Below are 10,811 nucleotides of genomic sequence, written 5' to 3'. Positions count from 1 at the left end.
AAATTAAGAAAAAGTGAGGTTGTTCACATGACTGGTTAGGCAGTAGGGATGTGCATGGAACCAGCTGGTCTGCTTCGGTTCAAGTGCGAACTGCACTTGAAACTGACTGGACCAGTTCAGTCCGGCCCCCTTTCAAACCCCACCCGGTTTGGATCAGTCCAGGTGAGGGGTTTCCACAAACAAACAAACAAACAAACAAACAAACAAACAAACAAACAAACAAACAATTTAAAATATTTGTCATTTACCTCTAGCCCCTTTGAAGGGCTTCCTAAAGACCATGTGTGTATGGGGGGGTGTTTGCGAAGGTTCCCGCTCCCCTTGCCAGCCTCGGTAATCAGCGCCATGGCCCACTTTACAGTAGTTTCTGGCCCGTTCGGGCCTCCGTAAGTAGGTGAAGTGGCCATCTTGCCGTGCATTTGTGCATGCATGGTGGCCATTATTATTATTATTTTTAAATCACCACCATGCATGCACAGATGGCCTCTGCAAGGCCATGCCAGGCCTCACAGAGGCCATTTGCACATGCACGGTGGCAGGCAAGATGGCCACCGTGCCTACTTATGGAGAAACCGGCTGTGGCTGTGATTACCTAGTCTGGCAGTGGGAGTGGGAACCTTCATGGACACACACACACCCCACAGCCTTTAAAAAGCCCCCCAAAGAGGCTAGAGGTAAATGTTTAGGGCTTTATAGGTTATAACTAACACCTTGTATTTTGCCTGGAAATATATCAGCAGCCAGTGTAACTCCTTCAATACAGGAGTAATATGGTCTCTCCTAGATGACCCAGAGACCAGCCTGGCTGTCGCATTCTGAACCAACTGTAGTTTCCAGACTACGTACAAGGGCAGCCCCACATAGAGCGCATTACAGTAATCCAGTCTGGAGGTTACCAGCAGATGTACCACTGTTTTGAGGTCATCTGTCTCAAGAAACGGATGCAGCTGGTGTATCAGCCAAAGCTGAAAGAAGGCACCTCTGGCCACTGCCTCAACCTGCGAGACCAGGGAGAGACTTGGATACAGAAGCACCCCCAGACTGCGTACCTGTTCCTTCTAGGGAAGTGTGACCCCATCCAGAACAGGCAGATCAAAATCGGCTCCCGAGTTTCAACCCTGCACAATGAGTACCTCTATCTTATCTGGATTAAGTCTCAGTTTGTTATCCCTTATCCAGCCCATTACCGACTCCAGACAAGCATTTAGGGAGCTTATGCCCTCTCCTGATGATGCTGACATGGAGAAATAGATTTGGGTGTCATCAGCATACTGATAACACCCTGCACCAAATCACCTGATGATCTTTCCCAGCAGTTTCATGTAGATGTTAAACAACATCGGAGACAATACGGAGCCCTGAGGGACACCATACAAAAGTTCAGATTTTGAAAAACAACAGTCTCCAAGGGACACCATCTGGAACCTGCCCAAGAGGTAGGAGTGGAACCACTGCAGAGCAGTGCCTCTCACTCCCAACCCCCTCAGACATTCCAGAAGGATACTATGGTCGATAGTATCGAAAGCAGCTGGGAGGTCCAAAAGGTCACACTTCCTCTGTCAATTGCCAGTTGGAGATCATCCATCAGGCCGACCAAGGCAGTCTCCATCCCATAGCCAGCCCGGAAGCTAGTTTGAAATGGGTCTAGATAATCAGTTTCCTCCTTTCCTTTCCTTCATTAGGAAAGGGATTGAAAATAAAACTGCTAATGCCCTTAAATATATCTATGGTGTTACTACACCTGGAATATTGTGTATAGTTCTGGTTTCTGCACCTTAAGGATATTGTAGAGCTTTCCTATGAGGAAAGACTACAATAATACAGATTACACAACCATAACAGGGGCAGGGAGGGTGGGAGGGGAGGCAGGGTTGAACCTACCTTTCCCGCAGATGAGAGCTCCTCTTTGGCAAGCAGGCACTCACCCACACAATCTACAGGGAGATTGTGGGGGTGAGTGAGGAAGGAGAGCTGGTCTTGTGGTAGGAAGCACGACTTGTCCTCTTAGCTAAGCAGGGTCTACCCTGGTTGCATATGAATGGGAGACTACATGTGTGAGCACTGTAAGATATCCCCTTAGGGGATGTAGCTGCTCTGGGAAGAGCATCTAGGTTCCAAATTCCCTCCCTGACATCTCCAAGATACGACTGAGAGAGATTCCTGCCTGCAACCTTGGAGAAGCCACTGCCAGTCTGTGTAGACAATACTGAGCTAGATGGACCAATGGTCTGACTCAGTATATGGCAGCTTCCTATGTTCCTATGTCCCTATGTCCCTATGCACACTGCTCCTGGCAGTGCAGATCACTAGAGGCTGGGAAAAGGAATCCTGGCCTCCAGGAATCCTATGATGCACCATGCAACAAGCATTGTGGATTGGTGGATGGGATTCCCCCATGAGTCGGAGCTCTAGGTGCCCAACTCTGTGTGCTCTCAGGATGAATGCAGTCTGAGCACACACACTATCCTGAACTGGGGTTAAGGGATTGGGCCGGGGTTAGAAGTCGGGCTAACGGGGGCAGAAGCATCAGCATCAGAAACGAGCCCGCTGCTCTATATGAGCAGCCCAATCCAGGCTGGGCTCCCCTAGGTTGGGTTGGGCTGCTTTTGTGAATAGCCTTAATGTCTAGTTAAACTATGGCATTCACTGCCCCCAGATGTGGTGATGGCCACTGATCTAGATGGGTTTAAAATGGGATTGGGCACATTTATGGAGGATAGGGCTATCAAAGGCTACTAGCCGGGATAGCTGTATATTTCCATCAGGATCAGCGGGGGCATGCCCCTGAACACCAGGTGCTAGGGAACACTAAGGAGAGGGGGCATAACCCTCATTCCCCCACTTGAGGGCTTCCTAAATGCACCTGGTTGGTTGCTGCATGAAGCAGGATGCTGTACTTGATGGGCGTTTGGCCTGATCCAGCCAGGCTTTTTCTTATGCTCTTGTATTTCTTTCTGGATTTGTTTTAGACAAGATATGAGAGTGTCTAGGAGCTGCACCATGTGCAGATGTGTTCTCCTTGTGCCTGAGCAATGTGCAGAAGCATTCTGTGTTTGCTGTACACTATCATCTGATAAAATCATGACTGGCATAGTGCTCATGGGTACATCAGCCCAGTAATGTTATATGCACACAAGTTGCTCAAGTTACACAAACTGTACAAATGCAACAAATGATGTTACAGAAGGGTAAGCCCATTATTTCCAATGGGCTTGCTCTTGTGTAATGCCATTTGCATGCACATAATGTTACAGGTGTGTGTACCTTTGCACAGTATGTCAGCCAATGTCTTTGCAGAATGTATTCCTACCATGTGCACAGTGTTTGGCAAAGCCTGCAGTGCTATTGCTATTGTCTAATTATCACAGCACAAAACAAAACAAAATACAAAAAGGATGCTCTTGCTTGGTTAGGAGGGGAAAATAAATTAAGTAGGTGTTAGGAGCTATGACTTAATTATGCCTGAAGTGGCTAGAGTGATGAGCTTTTGTGTGCGGATAACATGATTAAGTCACAGTTTATATTGATTAGATAGATTTATACTAAGAATGAGATTACAGCATCAAATTGTAGGAAGCTTTTGTAATACTGCATTGACTAAAGATTGGTTGGAGATAACAAGTAATGTTTCAAAAGGCAATTGGATCAAATTAATCCCCAGTGCAACTTCAGTATGTTTAATAAGAGGATGAGCAGTGCAATAGTTCAGACAACAACTGTCTTTAAAAAAAGATGGCCTACTTCTCAGTCAAAGCCTTTTCATCATAACACTGCAAACATTTAACTAAATCTGAATGACAACTGTGTGGTCATTCGTTTACACAGATAGGTTTCATTATAATTCCAAATTTGGTTTGAGTGACATCTTGGGCCAGGGAATGTTGTAGGTTAGTTGAGAATTTGTTTAGATACTTGAACCTCAAACATGCCCTATCTTGTGATCTTACAACAGGAAAGAGTACTTTACTCAAGGATAGGGGAAATATATGAAAGACATCTCCCTACAATGAAATGCCTTGCTAAATGAATGCCAGGCTAAACCAAACTAACTGTTTAATTATGTTGACTAAAGGCAGTAGGTGCCTATATGGAAAGTGGCTGAGCACAGGGTGTGAATCTTGATAAGAAAAGAATCCAGTAATTCTGATGCAGCTGCTAAGAATACTGGCTAACATGGTGTGCACTAGAAAGGGGGCGAGAAGACATGCAACCAATGCCACCCAATTCCAGAAATAAGCAGATCCTGGCATCCATGATAGGGATCCAATAAAATGAATTTCTTTTTGCCTGGAGCTGTTGTCATGCCTAGTGGTTGTGAAAGCTGCAGCCCCATAGTGCCTCCCATTTGTTACAATGGGAGAAACCACAGGGATGCAACTGGTGCAACTACCAGTTGGGTCAGTGGAGCCACTGCTTCCGTGTACACAGCCGTGCTGCCGCTGATGTCTTCTGGCCCCATTTCAACTGCCCAGCCAGTTTATATACCATAACCACAAATGGATACTTCACAGTGAGGCGAGTCTCACGATCAGTGAGCTTAGCCCACTCTCCCCGCAGATGATCTGGCAAGAAACCCTAGGTGGTCGGATTAGCTGCCCACATGACTGCCGGCTTCGTCATGGAGCCGGTGGGGGCTGCAGGGATCGGGGGCCTCATGGCCCCCGGAAGTTCCAGGATGCCCCGTGCAAGTGTGCGGGGCATCCTGGAGAGACCCCCAGGACTGGGAAGCTTGTTTCAGCCTCCCAGTGGGGGTCTTCTCATGTGTTGCCACGGCATGCAGCCGTGCTGCGGCAATACACAAGCAACTAGACGGGGTTAGCAGTGCGCTCACTCCACTAACCTCATCTAAGGGGAGGGCTCCGTAAGCCCGCTTCTTGGCGATCATGAGAATCACCTCAATATCTAAGAAGCCAAAAGATCTACTCAACTCAACTACTGTATGTAAGCAATGAACAATGAACTATACACTCAATGCTCGTTTGACAAGCTGTGAAAATCTATCATGCTCAGCAAATGGTACTGCAATAGAAAAGCTTGCAGCTGGCTCTGTTTGTACATAACCCAATTCAGCCTATATTTCTCCACATGATGGTGTGCTTGGGGATGGGCAGAGTGCGTAAAAAGAAAAGAAGCAGTAGGCTTTCATATGTGAACCAGCTCTCAGACAATTGTAATCTACATAAACCTCATCATTTGGTGATTATTACAACACCTACAAGACTGGTTCACATGACCATTAAAATTGGGGTAAAAGGCAGGCTACCCAGATCTGTGTGATAATCAGAACTCATGTTAACCTTCCAGCCCAGGTTGCCCCCAGCAAGGTTGCCTAGCTTTTGTACCCAACTTTTAACCAAAGGGGGGAAGAGCCTTTCTACCCTGATTCTTCAGTCATGAGAAGCCTCATGCCTCTTCTATCCAGCCACCAGCACCCAGAATGCCCCCTCCCGCAAACCCATAGAGATCTGTTTATACAGTGAGGCTATTCACATGAGCATACAAAACTGGGCTAAGGGAGACTAGCCCGGTTTTTCATGCTCGTTTACACCACTGGGATTGCACCCAATCCCAGTGGTTACACAGCAGCAAACCTGCCTATGTAGCCTCCTTCTATAATGAGGCTAAGGGAGCAAACATGGCTGGCACACTCAGGAGGGGGGAATCCCAGTAATGCACCATGCACTTGTGCAGTGCATGGGTGGGGTGACACCCAGTGGTGCATCCCAGGGGGTGGGGTGACACCCAGTGGTGCGTCCCAGAACCCTGACCCCGGAGTTGCGGGGAAGCTGCTGCTCGTCTGGGTGGGTGATCCGCCCACCCAGGAACAAACAGGAGATCATCATTGGGGAGGGTAAGTGAAACCCATTCTTCCCACAGACCTCCGCGGAGCTCTTCTTCTTGATCATGAGAAAAGCTCCAGTGGCTACCATCAATGGTTGTGCTAGTCTGCAAAGTAACTCTATGAACCCAAGCTGGAGCAACTTAGGCAGGGCTGCATCCACCTTTTGTTTCTTCATGGCCAATGTGAGGATAACCATTGACATGAAGCTTTTCCAGTCTGTTGGCAGTGCAAAACATGCTGGGATGGCCTACATGCCCTTGGAGGCCTTTCCATGGCAGGGTGGGGCTTACAGCTGCCAAATTCAGCAATGGCGCTCTGCGCAGCTGTTCACATGTATTTGCTGGGTTTGCAGAGCCAAGTGGGGTGATGCTTATGTGTTGCATACTAGGGTAACATCTTGGCTGGGATCCTACCCACCTCAAAATGGTCATGTGAACAAGCCTACCATTTGCATTGGGGTGAGGGGAAATAATTGCTTAAATGCACTTTCTGTGAATTGCCTTGAATTATTAGTGATTAATGCCTCTGATGGAGCCTCTGATAATCACCTTAGAGAAACCACCACAATGAGAGCAAAGATGGAAGATGATATAAGGTGACATTCTTTGGCTCATCATGGCATATTTTGATGGTGTGAATACTTTAATGTATAATGTAGTTTGTAGTGCACAAGTGGCAGAGCGATGCTCAGTGAAATTCATACACTTGTAGAACTCAGTGGCCATATTTGCATGTAACACAGAACTGCAGGTGGGCCTACAGTTCTGCTTAGGGATGTGCACGAACCAGTTTGGAGGCCCTTTCATGGGCCTCCAAACAGGTTTGAACACTGCGGGTGTGTGTGTTGAAGTTCGAGGCCGGGGGGTGCCACTTTAAGGGTGGGGGAGGGTGCACATCCCTCCCGCCGCTTTCCCCCCATCAGCACTCGTTGTTGTTAAAAGCCTTTGGGGCGGCAGCATACCTCCCTGCCACCCCCTTCTCACTCCTCGGCCAGAAGTGTCTGGAAGTACAGGGTGTGCATGCACCCACCGCATGCGCATGTGTGTACATCAGACAGGCGCGCACGCACACGATGGGTACATGCGCACCCGGTACTTCTGGACACTTCCGGCCGAGGAGCGGGAAGGGGCAGCAAGGAGGTTGTCTGCTGCCCCGAAGGCTTCTAATGGCAACGAGCACTGGTGAGGTAAGTGCACCCTCCACCGCCCTTAAAGTGGCACCACCCCAGCCTCGAACTTCAACCCCACCCCCCGCAGTGGCACCCCTGCAGCCTTCAAACTGCCCCATCACGGTTCTGTGCACATCCCTAGTTCCGCTTCCATCCCTCTGTGCTTCTGTCCAGATTAGGACGTAATGGAGAGTAGGGAGACTGGAGTTAGTGAGATTGTTCTGCAAACACAGTGTTGTCTCAGTGCATAGTAAACTTGATGCATTCCAAAACAAAACAAGGGATCATTTTAAATTTCTTAAATCTGATTGATACATTTCTTGCCACTCAATAAGAATCATGAGTTGATTCAGACCCCACAGGAGAATAAAACACAATGTTCTGGCATACAAATAAAGCCAGAGGCTGTAGTGTTGTTCACTTTATTAGCATAATGGTAATCAAGGAAATGCAAAATAGCTACCTTAACCAAAGCAACTTTCATCATGTAATAGGATTCACCTTAGTTATCTAAAACAAACTAATAATTAGGGATTTGTTTAAAGGCCCCCCAAAAGCAGAATTAGTGCTTGGACGCCCAACTGAAATATCTCTATCTCTCTCTCTTCACACACACACACACACACACACACACACACACACACACACACACACACACACGATCAGAGGTCCAGATGAAGATGCAGGCTCCTTTCCTAGTATCAATGGCCTGGCATAGGAAAATACGATTGCTGTGACTCTAAAGATGCCACCATCCATTTCCTATACACTATCTTGTTTTGCATCCAAGAGCTTGCCAAATGCTATAGGGTACACTTGGGTCACTCTTATGGGTGGCCTGAAATTGCTATGTATACAGAAGATCACACACTTAGAATGGTATATGACTCTCTGGTCCAGGTATAGGAAAAGATCATAGCTGCATTTATAACAGTTTTATATGCATGCACTCCTTAATTTTACATAGTATTGTTCTCCATTTGTGGTGAGAGGCAAGGGAGAAAATAATAAATGGTATTCTCTTTCCATTTGGGGGGGGTGGGGTGGGGTACGCATACATTGCTAAGTGTTCATCACACATTTGGTCCATATCTAACTCTCTATGTGCACTACACCACCACTATGTGCACTACTATGTGCACTACACCACCACTCGCTCTGGGCCACCCAAGTGCCCGCCAAGTGGAGTTATGGGGCTGCTGAAACCTCCATTATTCCCTATGGGGGGGAAAATCTTAAAGACGCATAAACTTCATTCTTTAAAAATCAGCCCTTTGCCCAATTCCTTTGAAATAATTATGGTAGCTTCCTTGCCCTCATTGGGCACTATCATCCACTCCACTCCACTCTGGGATACCCCTTTCCCCCGATGTGAAGCAATACATTTGCTGGAATCTCCATTATTTACTATTGGAAAAATCTTAAAGATGCATAAATTTCAAAAATTTACAAAAAATCAGCCCTTTGCCTAATTTCTTTGAAATTTGGGTGGTAGCTTCCACCCATTGGGCACTACTACCTCTCCCACTCTTTTTGCCCTGGGAACCTTTTTTTTTGATCCGAATCTATTTGGATTTTGATTCAGAAAATTCAGGTACAAAATGAAACAGGGGTGATTGGGCGGGGACAGATTCGGACCCGAAACAAAATGGGGGTGTCTTGATTCGGCTACAAATCGAAACACAAAAATCATTTCATGCACACGCCTACTTCTGCATACAAGCAAGCAGATGCTCTTCCCAGTGTCCCCATCCCCTAAGGGAAATATCTTACAATGCTCACACATGTAGTCTTGCATCCAAATGCAAACTAGTGTGGACCCTGCTTAGCAAAGGAGACAATTCATGCTTGCTACCACAAGACCAGCTGATTTTGGAGGGTGGGCAAGAAATTTTCTAAAGTTGCCAGCAGCTTGTTCCATCTGGCCACCATTTTCCCCCAGACTGCACCAGGAATTATGTTACATCATGATGCAGCACCATTCCCAAGACAATTTAGGCCTATTGGGAAAAGCTCCATTGCTTCTAGCACTGCTGCTGCCCAGAGAGGCATGGCCTAAAACAGTTGTTTAAAAAAGAAAGCACCACTCACCATTAGCACTAACCAGCCGTGAGCTGCCTTACAGAAAACTTTAAATATTTTGTGCCCCCACTCCCCCAAGATACCACATAGGAAACAAGTTCTCACAAAGGCAGGGGGCATTTTCCCTTCCTGTAAATAGGTCCTGTCAGGGGTATAGCTATAACTTAGTGGATGGGTTCAAACAACCTGGGACACCCAGCTCCTTAAGCCTCCCCCAGCTCCACCCCTCCAGATTTTATTTATTATCTCCCTCACTTCGAGGGGCCTCCGGGGAGAAGGGCAAATACAGGCCCCCTCTCCCCTAGCTACTCCCTTGGGCCCTGTTTAGATTAGCACTAGCATGACAAAATCAGCTGCGGAGCCAGCCGAACGGCAGACTGGGTCTGGCCCTGCTCAGTGGCCCCTCCAGATACTCCTGTGTGCATGATGTCACGTGCACAGGAGCGTGGCTCAGGCTCCAGAGGATCCCAGAGTGAACTCTCCCCTCCTGCCCAGGCTGCCAAGAGCCCAAACAAACTCTCTGTTTGTTATTTCAGGCAGCACCGGCTGCCTGATAGGATGTTGCCCCCTTTCTTTCTCCGGAGGAGAGAAAGGGAAAAACATCCTATCAGGCAGCTGGCACTGCCTGAAATAACAAGCTGAGAACTCGCTTGAGCTCTCAGCAGCCTGGGCCACGGCCCCTTTGCATGTGATGTCATGCACAAAGTGGGCATGGCCCAGGCTGCCAAGAGCCCAAGTGAGCTCTCAGCTTGTCATTTCAGGCAGTGCCAGCTGCCTGATAAGATGTTTTCCCCTTTCTCTCCCTCTCTGGAGGGAGATAAAGGGAATAATGTCCTTTCAGGTATCCAGTGCTGCCTGAAATTACCAACAAAGAGTTCACCCAGGCTCTTGGCAGCCTGGGAGTGGAAGGGGCAAGTTCACTCTGGGCTCCTCTGGAGTCCAAGCCATGGGGCTTCCATGGCCCTTTTCATTGATGGCCTGGGTTCTTTGAACTCATTGGCACAATAGTGGCTACACCCCTGTACAAAATGTCATTCCAAGGAAACTTCAAGGGGGGAAATGACAGCTGTTGATGGGGTGAGAAATTTCTGTTAGAATTAATGGCAGCTGCTGTCTGATTAGGTAAGAAATTTCTCAGAATCTCTAAGGTCATTTCAAACAATTGCTGAAATGTATGCCACCTGAGAAACCATTGAAGACATAATGAGATCAGTCCTTCCTTCATTCCTTCTGATGCCTTTGGATCATCAAAGTCACTCAGGAAATATTCAGTCTTCCCTAATCCCTGCTAAGATGTGGGTAGAAATTTTACTGCACAAATCTGATGTTGTCTGTATTGTTTTAAGCCAACTTAAAACTAAATTAGTCGTGACTAAGTCCCACTGAAACTAATGGAATTTAAGTTAGTCATGATCACTGGTCTCATTGATTTTAATAGCACTTCGACAAGTTAGTCTGGATGCTGCCCAATGTTTTAAGTCATATGTTGGCACTGAGTTCTTTCAGCAAAATGTGACTGAGGAGAGGGCTAGACTCAGTGGTAGACCGAAGGAGTGCTTTGGAGATGGAATATCATCATTCCTTGGCATCTCCAGTTAAAAGTATGTCAGTTAGCAGGATTGGGACTTTGAAGAGCTACCACTAGTGATTTGATGTGTTATGGCCTGGGTTAGGGTTCATATATTAATCTTTCTTCAAGTTGTCTAAATATTTACATTT

Source organism: Hemicordylus capensis, chromosome 6 (genome assembly GCF_027244095.1).
Source record: "Hemicordylus capensis ecotype Gifberg chromosome 6, rHemCap1.1.pri, whole genome shotgun sequence".
Classification (NCBI taxonomy): domain Eukaryota; kingdom Metazoa; phylum Chordata; class Lepidosauria; order Squamata; family Cordylidae; genus Hemicordylus; species Hemicordylus capensis.
The sequence above is the reverse complement of the archived record's forward strand: the minus strand, read 5'-3'. Positions refer to the sequence as shown.